The sequence below is a fragment of the Symphalangus syndactylus genome, chromosome 3 (assembly GCF_028878055.3).
Source record: "Symphalangus syndactylus isolate Jambi chromosome 3, NHGRI_mSymSyn1-v2.1_pri, whole genome shotgun sequence".
NCBI classification, from domain to species: Eukaryota; Metazoa; Chordata; class Mammalia; order Primates; family Hylobatidae; genus Symphalangus; species Symphalangus syndactylus.
The window spans coordinates 137147029-137162500 of NC_072425.2; positions in this window are offsets into that span (position 1 = coordinate 137147029).

The window sequence follows — 15472 nt, forward strand, 5'->3', positions numbered from 1 at the left end:
TATGGCCTCCCTCATCTCCATTTGATTAAGCGTTTGACATAGGTGACTCCATTTTGGTACTGGCAACTTTTACAGTATCCCCATTTGTAACACATAGCTCGTCCTAACTTCACCTGGTAATTAGGGTGACCATCTGTTAGCTTATTGGCTTTATCCAGAGGAAAAACAAGTTTTGCAAATTGAAGCAGGAGACCCACCAAAGTTAGGCTCTTACTCTCACAAGAACTGGGAGAGAGGGGGCACTCTCTCCTTCAATGTTAGGGTTTCAAAAAATGGCTACCAGGTACTTGAACCATGCCTTACTGGCAAGAGGCTTATTTCACCATTATAAAGATTTACGTATGTTTGAAAAGGACCTAGAAAGAAATTCTGATATGAAAAGAAAGAGGGAATTAAGTTTCTTATTTTAAACTTGTATTCGCCCTTCCAGGACCAATAGGGTTGGAAGTAGCTGAGCCTCCTTGGGGAAAGGACTGCTAGTAATATTCAGACCTGGGTTCAGACTCTAACCCTGCCCGTGCTAGCTGGGTGGACAAGTCAACCCTCCTTGAGCTGGTTTCCTCATCTCTGAAATCGGGATTATAATTTCTACCTCACAGGGTCCCGAGGAATAAATAAGATCATATTTTAAAGTCGTATGGAAGCAGCAGGCCCTCTAAAATATTCATTCTTGAAATTAAATTGTGTAACATCGGCCAAGCACAGTGGCTCAATGCCTGTAATCCCAGCACTTTGGGAGGCCGAGGCAAGTGGATCACTTGAGCTCACTAGTTTGAGACCAGCCTAGGCAACATGGTGTAACCCTGTCTCTACAAAAATAATAATAATGATGATAATACAAGAAAATTAGCCAGGCGTGGTGGTGACACGTGCCTGTAGTCCCAGCTACTCAGAAGGCTGAGATGGGAGGATGGCTTGAACCCGGGAGTCAGAAGTTGCAGTGAGCCGAGATCATGCTACTGCACTCCAGCCTGGGTGATAAAGCCAGACTTTGTCTTAAAAAAAAAGAAAATGTGTAACATCATGAGAGTTGGAACAGTCAGCTGGAGAGTAGTTCACCAAATCTCAAAACATTGACGCTAAGGGAGTCCTTCACAACCATCAAATTGTCACGGGACAGGTCAGAAGGAAATGCTCCTCCGGGCAGCTGGTACAGGGAGCTTATTTCCCTAAGAAGTATCACAGTCAGAAAACATAACTAGGTAACAGAATGGTTTAGGACACTCGTGAATGAGTCTGAAGGGCTGTTAAGGGAGAGGCGGGTGTTCAGCATGACCCTAACTTGGAGGTTGTGAGCTCTAGGATAAAGCCTTTCCCATTAGATGGCCTTGGAAACACAGGTGAGCTCTGGCCAGACAGATGAGTCACAGTTTCAGAATTACGGGATAATTCTTCTGTTTCTGTACACCACATCCCACAGGACCCCCACATCCCCAAGACGACTGACCGAATTTGCAGTGGTACCATTTCTACTGCTCCCCTGCCAGTTCTGCTAAAATAACAGACTTGGGTGTCCCCCATCCTCACCACAGGATGGCTACCCACCTGTGCTCTAGAAAGACCACTTCTCTTGAGCTGGGGGAAGGAGGGCACAAAGGCCTCTGGTCCCCAGGCAGTAACACCACAGAGAGCCTCACATCCCTTTGCACTTTCCAGGCCGCCTCGCCCTTCCTCCGTGGGACGCTTTCCTGTTGCCACAGCAACTGGATTCCCAGGGAACCTGTAGGCCCACGCCACCATCTTGGGGAGTTCCTAATGATATGTTCTGAAAATCACAACATTTCAACCCAGGTCCCGTGGTGCAGCCCCACGCTGGGGCTACTAAGCTAGAGAGAGGAGGTGTCCTGTGGTGAAACTGCATTTTCTGGTGCTTGCCTATTTGGGGCTGGGAGAGGTTGACAGGAGCACTAGGCCATGGTTTCTAGGGTGTTCCCAGCTGGCTTGGCCAGGTCATCCCACCTTGGCCAGCACCTGCAGCGTGTGGAGGCTGGGAGGAGGAGCGCTCCCCTGTGATCCCTCCCATCTTCCCACTGCGCTAACCTCCCGGCCTCTCTCAGTTTCTGAAAGTGGCTTGCACAGGCCCAGTCGAGCACATTAGGTGGTAGAATGTGGTGCAAGAGAGGGTGGCTAGGAAACAAGCGGAGGGGCAGCAGGAAGTGGTGGGCTTTCATCTGGGGTGGCTGGGGGCGAAGGGGGCTGCTGGAGCAGACGCCAGGACCAGGGCAGGGCCAACAGGGGGCAGAACCAACAGGGAGGGCTAGAGCAGAACTAAGCCCGGCGCTGGCGCTGAGGATGATTGAACGGGGCGTCGGGAGGGATTGAAGCTGGAGACAAAGGATTTGCTGCAGAGCCCAGAGCCCTGATGGAGCACGGAGGACACGTTGATGCAGGAGATAGCGGCTGCGGGCCCCGGGGGCGGAGGCAAAGGGGTGATTTAGCGCCTTGGAAGACAGGACAGGCAGGACCTGTGCTTCGGCACAGAGCCGCAGGCCGCTCCCATCCATCCCCGGCTGAAGGCTGCAGTGACACAGGAGGCCCGGCGGAGGGAGGGATGGGAGGGAGACGTGGCAGCCAAGGGGAGAAGCACGAAGCTGGCTCCGGAATGCAGCCTGCAAGCACATTTTGCCTGCAACACTCAAACAAATTCCAGGGCAGCTTTTCTGGGGAAAGGGAAGCGTGGTTCAAAGAGAACATAATGAATTGGCTGAAATAAACAGCTAATTAGTTCCAGATAGCTTAGGAGGTTCACAGAAGAGCTCGCTGTGCACTGCAGTGGGTGGTAGCCACCCCTGCCTCACTGGACACAGGGCTCAGCTGGAGCTGAGGGGGGTCCTGAAGCCAGTGGCCTTAGACAGCAGCCCACCCAGACGCTTCTCCTTAGTGTCCCGGCAGCCCGCAGCAACCATGGCTGGGAAACCTGATGGAGTCGGGAGAAGTGGGCATGTGGAGACAGGACCTGAGGGGTTCACTCCAGGCTCTTCAGCTGCCACCTTAGACACCTGGAATGGCTTCTCAGATCCCCATTTTCTGAACTAAAAACTAACACCCGCCCTGTCTGCTCCCAGGGTTTTTGTGAGAATCAAATGAGGAACAGTTATGGCCCAAATGCTGGTGGTTATCCTCTATTAGACACAAGCGTCATGAAGGAAGGGGGTAAGCTTGCTCCCTTTGGGACCCCCTGCATTTAACGTAATGCCTGGCACAGATATTTGTTGGATCTTGTTGAGTAAACATGGAGTTTTCACTGCCTTGGTGGTCCCTTTAGTCATCCATACCCAGATGGAGCCCAGCAAACTTGGAGGCTCAACCTAGGGGTATTCAGGGGTGACCCTGCCCTAAAGCCAACCCCAAGTGATGTTTGGATCAACCGTAGTTTCGAAACATTGCCCCGAAAGACAAAGAATGGGAGTTATGTAAAGTTTCATGGAGGGGGTGGTCCGGGACCCCTGTATCAGGAGTGCAGCTGAGCCCCACCCCAGGGAGGGATTAGCCTTCCCATCCCTCGTGAGTTTTCTGAGTCAGAGGCAGAGACGAGGAGGGCCAGGGTCACTTCATGACCTCCGTATGCTATTCAGTCTGATATCTGGAGGCCCAGAGCATATCAGTCTTCGTAAATTGCAGACACATTCTACACTAATTATAATTTGGATACAACTAGGAATTAAGTGGCCGTTGACTAGTTGGCATGTTTTGTAGACATGTAGTCATTTATTAATTTTGATTTTGCTGTTCCCTTTTTGCATCTTGGAGCCAATCAATTCTTTTTTCAGGTATCCAGCAGTTCCGGAGGCCCTTGCAAAGTTCACAGGACGCAGGCACCAGGCCCACTGTCAGACAAAAAAGCAGCCTGGGAGAGAAAGGGGGGTGTGGTGCCAGGACACCCCGTGCTCTCCTAGAGATGGGAGAAGCCGCCGGGCCTGTGGCTGCTTTAACACTTTCCCAGGAAAGGGGAGACATACGTTCTTGTTCCCAGAAACAGCCACCAGATTCTATGTGAGCCTGGACAAGCTGTGTGACTTGTCTGCGCTTCTGCTTTCCCCTTAGAACAAGGCTTGGGAAACAGGGCTGGAGGCTGCAGGGGAAAGAGGATTTCCGAGCCTTCTCTCCCCTAAGCTGGAAGATGTGACTGAGAGCATTCAAGGGTGGATTGGGAACTGTGGCCTGGACACCTGGAGCAGGGCAGAGGGCATGTTTGTTTCCCTCTAGAAGGCAGAGACCCTCTGCCATGCGGAGGGAGCTGGCTCTCCCTCTGAAGTCCCTGCAAAGCAAGAAGGGGCCCAGTCAGACCCGAGTCTCATCACCCCAGCTCCCTGCCTGCCATAGACTGAATGTGTGTCCCCACAGAATTCATCTGTTGAAGCTCCAAGCCCCAGTATGATTGCATTTGGGGACAGGGCCTTTAAGGAGGTAAATAAACTTATATGAGGTCATGAGAGTAGGACCCTCATCCAATAGGATTAGCGTCCTCATGAGAAGAGATCCAGAAGAGTGCTCTCTTTCTCCCTCTCTCTCCCACCGCTTCTGCCACCAAACCCATTCTGCAATTCTCCAGCACAAATGGGTGTCCTACAATTCAGTCCTGTCCAGACACAAACTGCCCAGAGTTCACTTGAGACTCCACTGCTTTACGGCCTCACTCCCACAAGTCTGCCTTCACTTCAGATGCCAGTCACTAGTCCCAGGACCACCCATACTTCTGACCCACCCACCACCAGTCAGGGGTTCTTAGGGTCCCCTCTGGGGTTCAGTAATTAGTTCATACCGAATTACCAAGCACACACCAGTTTATTATAAATGGTACAACTCAGGTGCAACCAAATGGAAGAGACGTGTAGGGCAAGGTACGCAGGGTGGGGGGTGGGGAGGAGCAGAGTTTCCACGCCCTCTTGAGACATGTCACCTTTCCAGCACCTCAACCTGTTCACCCACCTGTAAGCTCTCCAAACTCTGTGGCTTAGGGATTTTTAAGAAGGTTTAATTTAATAAGCATGATTGAGTGAATCATTGGCCATTGGTGACTGAACTCACTCTTCAGAGTCACCTCATTAGCACGCCAGAGACTTTTATCACTCAGGAGATTCCAAGGGTTTTAGGAGGTCTTTACCAGATCCCCCCAATGCACACCAACAGTGTGCCCCCCAGCCCCCTACTGATTCCTCCCCACAAAGACCACGGGCTTCCTTTGAGGGGAATGTTTTCTAGACCACCATCATCCTGTACATCACATTGGTAGTCAGGCCCTAAGAGTAAGACTGGAGAAATGGAAAGGAAGACAAAGTTACTCTCCCTATTGCTTTGAAGCCATGCACTGCGGACCCAAGCATCTACCTCCTGCTCCATTTCCCAGGCTGAATCCTTACATCTGGGGAGCAGGACTCAGCCCCTTTTTGGTAAATAAAGTGACGAGTCTCAGTTCTTCCAAGTGCTCACATGGCCTGGGCTTGGTCGATTCATGATTGTGACTTTTCTTCCTCCTTCTCTCACCCAAACATGCAAACACTCCACTGCCTGGAGGCTGGAGCAGCTAGAACAAGCTGCTGGGAGTGTGTGGACAGAGAGATGAAAACAAACCTGGCTCTTGATGATGTTTCTCCCTGGATTTTATAAGCCAGTGCCATTTCTCAGTGAAGTCAAATCCATGCGGTCCTCATTCATTTACACACTGGGCAAGGGTTTGCGCAGAAGAGAAATGGAGACCCCAAGGGCCCCCTTTAGTTGATTTAACAAATCCCTTTCAAGCTTTATTTTTTTTTTATTAGGAAGCAGAATTTGCCTGTTCCCAAACCACGCATGTACGCACAGACACATACGCGTAACCCCCACTCCGTTCAAATTCTAATCTCTCCAAACCCAAAGACGGGAATATCCCCATGAACCAAGCTTTAGAGGGCACCTTTTTCCTCTTCTCCATTTAGCATCAGCTGGGAAATGGAAGGGAGCCTGGGAAGAACTTGCAATAACTGGGAGGAAGCAGACGAAGTGCCCCTCCTGCTTGATGATGCCAGCAGCCCTGCAGGGTCCTCCTTTATCTACTCGGCCCCACACCAAGAAGAATTTCAGAAGGCCAGTGGTGGCTCCAGACACACAGCTCGAGCCTGGATTTAATTTGTTTTGGTGAAAGGACCCTGGACTAAGAACAAGGACACAAAAAGGATGGGGCAGCCCCAAGACAGGTTTCTCATCCTCTCTCTGCTGGGCAGGACCTTCCAGAGGCACCCAGGGCAGCTCTCCACCCTCAATGCCAGATGCAGTATCAGGTGCGCGGAGCACCAGAATAGGAGTCCAGAGACCTCAGCTGTGGGCCCAGCTCCTCAGTTGGTGCTGTGTGACCTCGGTCAATTCACTGGATGACTGAGCCTATTTTCTTCCTCTGTGAAAACGAGTGTAGTGAAACGTGACTGCCTGCCAGAAACAGATGAGGAGGGGTGTGAAAATGCCTTGCCAAGTCCTTTGGAAAGGTGAGCTATTAGGGATACTTATCTTAGACGGTGTTTCTGGCAATCTTATTTATAAATCTTTTCAGGGCAAAGGATCCTGTAGCTCCCCCAGTAACAGCTGCCCTTGTCTCGTAACTGTTTGGGAAGTCTTTCCCAGTATCCAACCTGAATTGTTTCTGAAACAACTTGTCCTGCACGTCGGAAGTAAACCTGAGTGTGTGTGAGACAGTTGAATTGTTCTTGGTGTGTTGCATGTGTGCACACACACTCTGTGCACACCCCACTGTAGGAGAATGATCTTGGTGAGGAAAAGGAAGGTCAGTCTGGGAGGTTCTCACATCTGAGGCCTGGACCACGCAGAACTTTGAGCTGTGCACCACTGCCACTGCCCAACAAGTCACAGTAAGGTGGGACTGCTGGGAGGGTGTCCCCCTTACCTCATCAGAAGAAAGTAATCTGAACAGCTTTGACTGTTTTTCAAATCAATGGGTATGAAAATCCACCCAGAACTCGGGTTATGAAATGTGTCATTTTCATCTGTGAAATTTGCACCCACTAACCTCATATCCTCCCTGAAAATGGGGGACTTTCTCACCTCCTACCTCAAATTTAATCTGCATCTGACGTGCTGGCAGACCTCAGACCCATCTGCATCTCTTGGAGCTGTTTCTTTTCACTTCGGAGTAAATGATGGTTCCAAGGAGCTAGGCTGATGGGAACAACGCCCACACCATGTGGATGCCTCTCTTCTCTCTCGCCCTTTTGGGGCCTCGTCTAGCAAACACAGAGGCTCCAGTGCCACAGAGATTTGCAGTCTATCTCTGTCTGCACCCACAATTCAATCACACAACCTGAGTGGGCATAAAAGCTGATTTTCTGTCCTAATGACTCCCTTAACCGAGCTGACAGCTGCCATCCCTCAGGGACCTGTGGGTGAGAGTGCTGGAGACAAACGACCCCCTCGTTTCTCTGCCCCTCTGCCCCCTGCCCCACCTCCTTGTGTGTCTTTGAGGCTGAGGTGCCCAGATGGCCACTGTGTGAATGTGCCCAGAGCTTGGAAGAGGAGAGAGTGGTCTAAGAGACAGAAGGTGGGCTGCGTGCTCCCCTAGGGCTCTCCCTCTCCTGCCAGCTCCATCTCGAGTCCATTAACCTTGCTCTGTGTGTGCTGTGTTAATGGGCTGGGAAGGACAGATCACCCCTCTCGCCTGCTGAGAGGAGGGGGCTGCCACTTGTTGCCAACCTCAGAGGTGGCACAAGGTGCTTGGAGGGCAGGACCAGAGCTCAGGCAGACCCTGGCTTACAGCCTGGCTTCTCCACTGCCTGACTGTCAGAGGGAGGAAGCAGCTCCCCTGGGGTGACAAGATGGGCAGCTGGCAAGAAAATCCCTCATGCTCACTTTCCTCTCCATTGATCTCAGATCTCCTCCTCAACAGCTAAGGAGACTCAATAATGCACACTTTCTAAGCACAGTAGAAGGATCTGTGAATAATAATCTCTTCTATTGGATTAACTCTTCCGCATCTGCTGTGTGGATCCCCTACCTCACCGATGTGCTTGGAAGGCAGGGGAGGCTGCATGGTGAGGCCCTGCTGGAGCACAGGGAGAGGCCACTTGGCAGAGTGCAGCATCACAGCCGTGGGCATCTGAGACCCAACCCCACCGGTGCCTCCGTGGCTGTACCACGTTCCCATGCTTCATCACGCTGTCTCTCAGGGTGGGACCAGGCACGGTCTTATTCACCAAGGCAGGATTCTAAACCCCTGTTTAGAACCCTGTGACTGGCTGGACTGGGGGTGGGCACCTGAGCCATGGGCAGCCAACTTATAGGCTGACCAGAGGCCTGATAAATGACTCGGTGCAGGAGGCAATTTACTCAACTGCAGTTATTTGAGCCAATCACGCTCTCTCTCAATGGAAACAGGAAATAATAAAGCAGCTGGTGGGAGTGGTAGAAGTGAACGGAGGCTCCCTGACAGCAGATGAGTCCTGCTGGTGGCAGAGTCTGGAAGGAAAAGCCACAAACTCTGGCTGCTGTAAAACCTCAGAGAGCCATGCCCCGAGAGCTCCACTGGACCCTGACCTCCCTGCCTCACCCAGTCTCCCAGCCCAGGCCCCATAAGGGCTCCCCCGTGCCGTAGCTCCTGATCGAGATGTTATCGTGAATATCCTTGCAATTAATCTCCATGTTCTGGCAGGCTCTGGATACGCTGGGGAAACAGCTCAGAGGTTCATAAATTTGCCTGATTAAAAATCACATGGGCAATTTGTTAAACCTGCAGACTCCAGGGTCCCGTTTCAGACCATTGAATCAGAATGCCCAGGATGGACTCCAAGATGTGAACTTAACAAACACCCACGGTGAGTCTTATGGCGAACTTGGGAAACACTAGTTTATTCCCATCCCCCTTAATTCATCCACTTGAGTCTGCTGAATTGAATGTACAAACACCAAGTTGCTTAAAAAGAGAAAAATATACCATTTTGGGGGCTAGGCAGGCAAAAAAAAAAAAAAAAAGGATGTTGCACAAATTTCTCATCTCCTTCATCCTTTACCTGGCCCCTAGGCAGGCTTTTCTAACCGTTGGAGCAGTTTCCCTCTGGATGGATGTCACCAGGTGGATATGATGTCAGTGCCTTCTGGGGCCACTGCTGGACCAACAAGTTTAGTTGCAGAAAAGAGGAAAGTCACACTTCTGTGGAAGAAATCTCTGGTTGTTCGCAAATATTCATTTTTCTCTCCTCTGTGGCAATAGAATTTTTAGCTGGACACATAGCAGCCCAAAACAAAGAAAACACCTTCCTAGCCTCCCTTGCAGCTAGATGGGGCCATGTAACTAAGTTGCGCCAAAGGGATGCCACATGGGATGTGAGCAAAATGTATACAATTTACAAATCAGGGCTATGGAGAGGGGCATGCCCTCCTCTTCCCTTTCACCCTTCCCGCTGGCTGGAATGCAGACCTGGTGGTAAGGCACCTTAAACCACTGAATAAGGCCAAATCCCAGGATGCCAGAGCAATAAGGTAGAAGGGGCCTGGGTTCCTGTACCAGGGAGCAGCTGCACCAATCCTGTTATAGGAGAGAGACGTACGTTTCTATTTCGTAAAAGCCACTATTGTTTCAGAGTTTGTTATAGCATTACTGCAGCTGAAACTATATCTTAACTACAGAGTCTTAGTGCAGTTTCCACCCAGGGAATATGTTCACCACAGCCATCCCACTTCATGGCAAGGCTCAACCCGCCAGAAAGCTTCCTCCACGCCCTCCCACCCATCAGAGCAGAGCCTGTGCTTACTGGGTCCTTGTACTTAGAGCCAGGACACCAGAAGCAGGAGTCACCTCCCACTGGCATGGTCACTGGTGTTCTAGCACATTCCATACTCAGAGTGGATTTTTTATAAAACCCTTTCCTCTATTCAACAAAATTATTTTCAGTAATAACCATGGAATGAAACAAATATTAATAATGGCCAGAAATGAAACACAAACAGTGGAAGTGTTCTTTTATTGAACCTCATATATATAATCATTCCAATAAAAGATTAAAAAAATACTTTAGGTAAATAATTGTCTAGTAATTAATAAGTGAATTTTAATAAAACTCAAACATTTGCAAATGGCACAATTTAGGCAAATACTAAATTGTGCCAATGATATTATATTTTATCTTTTTTTGGCTTCATTTTTTTAGCTTTAAAATGATTAACAATTAATACCTTTAAAAGAATAATACATTTTAATTTTAAAAATATGATTTTAAAGATATTATAGAGATAATATAAAGAAGTAATAAAGATACTATTTTAAAGATATTTAAACTAAGCCAAATATTAAGCAAAATATTTCATGTATGAACTGAAACTTGCAACTACCAAACAAAAATATTATACTTTGTGGTTCCCACTTTGTTTTATTGTTTCGTATTTCAAGCAGAAATAAAAATTCCAGGCCAGGTGTGGTGGCTCACCCCTGTAATCCCAGCACTTTGGGAGGCCGAGGCAGGTGGATCACTTAAGGTCAGGAGTTCAAGACCAGCCTGGCCAACATAGTGAAACCCCGTCTCTACTAGAAATGCAAAAATTAGCCAGGCATGGTGGTGCATGCCTATAATCCCAGCTACTGAGGAGGCTGAGGCAGGAGAATCACTTGACCCCAGGAGGCAGAGGTTGCAGTGAGCCAAAATTGCGCCACTGCACTCCAAGCTGGGCGTTGGAGTGAGACCGTGTCTCAAAAATAAAAATAAAAATAAAATAAAAATAAAAAATTCCAAGTGGTCCCACAGAACGACAGAATTGATATTTGATGTAACTGAGATTTGCTGCTTCTTGAAAATTAGCTGCTGTCATTGTTGATTGAGATTCCACTGTTTAAATGCAGAAATATGTAGTACCCCAAGAGTTAGGGACAAACCTATACCTGAATAGAGCTCAACTCCAGATAATTATGAACTGACTCTTAAAACAACCACATATACATAAGTCCATGTCTGTCAGAGGCCCTCCAAACAACTATAAATTCTCTGAATTAACTTCCATGTGCATATGCTGTTTATTAAAGAATGAGTCATAAAAGTGTGGACCAGGCACAGTGGCTCACACCTGTAGTCCCAGCACTAGGAGGCCGAGGTGGACGGATCACTTGAGCTCAGGAGTTCGAGGCCAGCCTGGGCAACATAGTGAAACCCTGTCTCTATAAAAAATACCAAAAATTAGCCAAGCATGGTGGTGCACTGTAGTCTCAGCTATTTAGGGGGCTTAGGCCGGAGGATCACTTGAGCCAAGGAGGTTGAGGCTGCAGTGAGCCAAGATAGCACCACTGCACACTCCAGCCTGGGTGACAAAGTGAGACCTTGTCTCACAAAAATAAAAAAAAAAGTAAAAGTGTGTCAGTCTGAAGGTTTTATATATATATATTATCAATACTCAATTGTAACTGTTGCAATCATCAATACTCAATTGTAACTGCTGCAATTATTTAGAACTTAAACCAATAAGAGACTTTTTGGGAAGGAGAATTTTATCACTGATATTGTTTAGAATTTCCAGGGAATAGTGATTAAAGAAAAGCAGACTGAATTTTAGTCACTGTCGTTTCCAAGTTCTTTGCAGTGTGGACCTTGCTACCTGAGTCTGGGCCAACCCCCACCCCTGGCCCATCCTGGTATGCCTTGCAGCCCTTTGCTGTTACAGCATGAAGGTCTAATTATTTTTGGCTCAGCTGCTTTATCTTCCTTAGGAAGGCAAAGTTTGAGCAGCACACTAGGACCCCAAACACTAGTTTGAGGTCCTATCAATGAAAACTCATTTGCTATTTTTGCTTTCTTTTATATCATAGTACTTCCAGCTCATGAATGGGCTGACAGCTAATTGCCCTTCTTTATGAACCAAGGTGAATAACCACAGCAACATCCTTTAGGTATTACTGCACACTTTGTCTCTTGCAGAAGCTTGAGTGAGTTTTTGTTAAAAACAAAAGAGCCTCAGGAGGAGGGCAAGAGTCTGGAATTGGGGTGAGGAGCCCGTGGTGGTGTGGGTGGGTGTCGGAAGGTGGCAGGCTGGAAGGGCTGCATGCCCCAGGGGAGGGGGACAGACCTGGGACATGGAACCCAGGAGACAAGAGCAGGCAAGCCATCCAGCATCAAGGAAGTCAGTTACTTACTAATAGTAAGAAGAGCTACTGTTCAGCCTTTTTTTAAAAAAAGTATTTATCTTTTCTTCTTCCCAACAATTCTGCAAGATGGGCTCAGGGGAGTTAATAGATTTGCTCAAGGACTGTCAGCTAGGAAGAGAGGATTTTGCTCCTTCCCCACAATGCCTCTGACACTGTTTCCTATGCTGTCCTATAGCCAGCAGGAGCCTATCCTAGGTGCTGGGATGCAGAAGGGGAGCCCCCAGGCCCTACGCACCCTGGGGACAGAGTTATGGAGTGAGGCAGGTACCACCTTACTACATGTGCAACACCAAGAACAAGGTTTGGGCACACATTCTAAGACACATGACCAGTTCTTAGAACTGGGAGCAAGATCAGGGCCTCATTACCAGCAAGCATAACTTGAAACAGAGTCTCTGAGCATTCAGTTAGGAATACTAATTCTCTTGGCCTGGGCTCAGAAGCAACGCATGCCTCACCATTGAGAGAGGCGCAGCAGAGGGACACCGAAGCTGAGACCAGCCCAGTCCAATGAGGCATTGAGCCTGTCCTCTCCAGAACACTGGCAAGAGCTCTGGAAGTCCCAGGCCCTGGTCACCACGTTTTCTCCTAAGAAGTCCCCTCCTCCAGGGAGTTAGAACCAGGCAAGAACAGGAGAAGGGCCCCTTCTAGGTGAATTCCAAGTCACAGGACACCTTTGCATCAATGTTTTTGGAGACTGAGAAGGCCAAATGTTTGAATGTCTTTGTTTCTGGCTATGGGTGCTGAGAAGGATCCAGGAACTTTTCACTATTGGCATCATTAGCAGCAGCAGGGTGACGTTTATTCATTCAACAAACACAAATATCTGCTGAGGGCCTGCTATGTGCCAGGCACTATTCTAGGCACTGGACAATTGGCAGTGACAAAATATACAAACCCCTGCCTTTGTAGAGCTCAATTCAAATGGCAAAGACAGACACTAAACAAACAAACAGTAAAATATGGGAGTGAAAAGTGCCATGAGAGAAACTAAGTCAGGGTAAGAAGGCAAGGCAGTTGGGGGGGCTGTTTTGATAGGGGGTCAGGGAGGTCTCCCAGGAGAGGGGACACAGGAGCCAAGTACCCCACTTCCTACCTCCCTCGCTCAGGGTGTTCAGGCAGCCTGGGATCCAAGATCATGGGCCCCGGATCTGAGTCCTGGTCATGAGGGGTGATGAGCAAAAGAGTGCATCTGTGAACCCCGGGGCCTGATTGTCCCTGGAGTTCAGAGGCACATCTGCGTGAACACAGGAAAAGGGAAGAGACGGCCACTTCCTTCAGGGATGTAGCGAGCACAAGAGTAAAGGGCATAAGGTAGGCACACAGGAGCCAAGGAACAAATGCCAATTAATATGATGCAAACTGGCCATCTGTCAGGCCGGCTGCAAGGGACAGCTGCGTGCGGGGAGGGGCGGGCATCCGTCTCTGCGGTGATTCTGTGGACAAGTGCAACCTGAATGTCACAGGCTTCTGCAGCCAGAGAGTAAAATGGTGGTTCCGTTAACCTTAATGCCTAAATCTCGATGCCCTAAGCCCTCAGCTGTGTAGTGGTGGAAAGTCCAGGCCTTTTTTCTTTTTTCTTTTTGAGACAGGGTCTCACTCTGTTGCCCAGGCTGGAGTGTAGTGGTGCCATCATGGCTCACAGTATCTTTCAACTTCTGGGCTCGAAGTGATCTTCCCACCCTAGTCTCCCAAGTAGCTGGGACCACAGGCTTGCAGCACCATGCCCATCTAATTTTATGTTATTTTAGGTTTTGTAGAGATGGGGGTCTCCCTATATTGCCCAGGCTCATCTCAAACTCCTGGGCTCAAGCAATCCTCCCGCCTCGGCCCAAATTATTGGGATTATAGGCATGAGCCACCGTATCCAGCCAAAAGTCCAGGGTTTTAGGGAGTCACTGCTCCCATATATCCCTGAGACTTCAGGGAAGTCCCATGCTTGCACAGACCCACCCTGGCTTTGCTCTCTCCTCCCACCACCAAAGTCCCAGGCCCCTCAAGGCATCACTTCTTGGACTCTATTCTATTGCTAGTATCTTGCCACCACCAAGCCCATCACCACAGTAGTGAAGTCCAAAGTTAGTGAACAGAAGGGTTCCCTAGATTTTGCCAACCACTGGGAAAGCTGCAACTCAGGATGTCATTCTTGCTAAGTGAGTGGGGAAATGCTCACAGCGCAGAGAGCAACACGAGGTTGGCACCTAAAATGTTATCCAGCTAGCCATGCAGCTGTTCCACAGAGCTCTTTGGTTCTGGGCCCACCTGCTCCCCTGCACTGTAGTTGGGAGGCCTCCACCAAGACTCCCATCCCTGGTGGCCATGCAAGAGCTTTCAAAGCCCAGGAAAGGAGCTGCTCCAATGACCCATCCCCTTGGTCCCTCGCTTCTACCCCAAGCGTAGCTGCAGACTCCGCCTCGGCAGGGATCTCTGCCGATTCAACCAGCAACTCTGATTTTGTGAACAAGGAGGGTGTTTCTTCTCACTCAGTCAGGGATGTCATGCAGCAAGGATTTCTGAACAGCCTCATGTTACAGATGGGCATGCAGAGACCCCTTTCTCACAAACACATACATGCCACCAAGGGGCTGGGTCAGGAAGAGGTGAAATATCCACACTCCCCTATGAAGGGAGGGACTAGGGACTGGGTCTGGCTTGCCCACTCAGGCGAGTTCTCGGTGAGTGCCCTGTCACTCTCCATGTTATCTGCCCCCCCACTCCCCATCCATCAGACATGTTTGTGTCCGTGCCCTGCAGACAAGGCTTGTCTTTTCATCCAGGAGCTCCCTGTTCGCTGTGTAAATGAGTGCATGCATGTTGAGAGAGGTGCTGCCTAACAACCCCAATTGTCAGAAATGCCCAAACCCCAGATGGGAGGTGTGAGGACAGAGGCCCAGCTTACGTCCAGTCAAGATGCTCAAAATGTCCAGTTGCACAGAATGTGCAATTAGCAAGGCCAAGGCTTCTACAGTGAGTGTTATCATCTTGAAAAATAAAATGTCTTTACAGGAGGTTGTTTGAATGCACCCTGTATATACACTCAGTGGAGTATTATACAACCTTAAAAAAGAGGAAATCACTACGAACTGATATGAAGTGGTTTTCAGATGCTATTGAGAAAAAAACAAAGTATAAAAGAACATACATGGTACACTACCTTTTGTGTAAGAAAGAAGGGGAAATAAGAAAATGTACATATACACGTTTTTCATACAAAAAGAAACACAGGAAGGATGAGCCAGACAATAATGAAGTTGGGTGCATACAAGGAGTAGGAAGGAATGGGGAGGAAGGGGTATGGGAGGAAGTAACACTTCTCTGAATATACCTATTTTTAAGAGCTTTTACTTTTGAAAGCATACCAATATT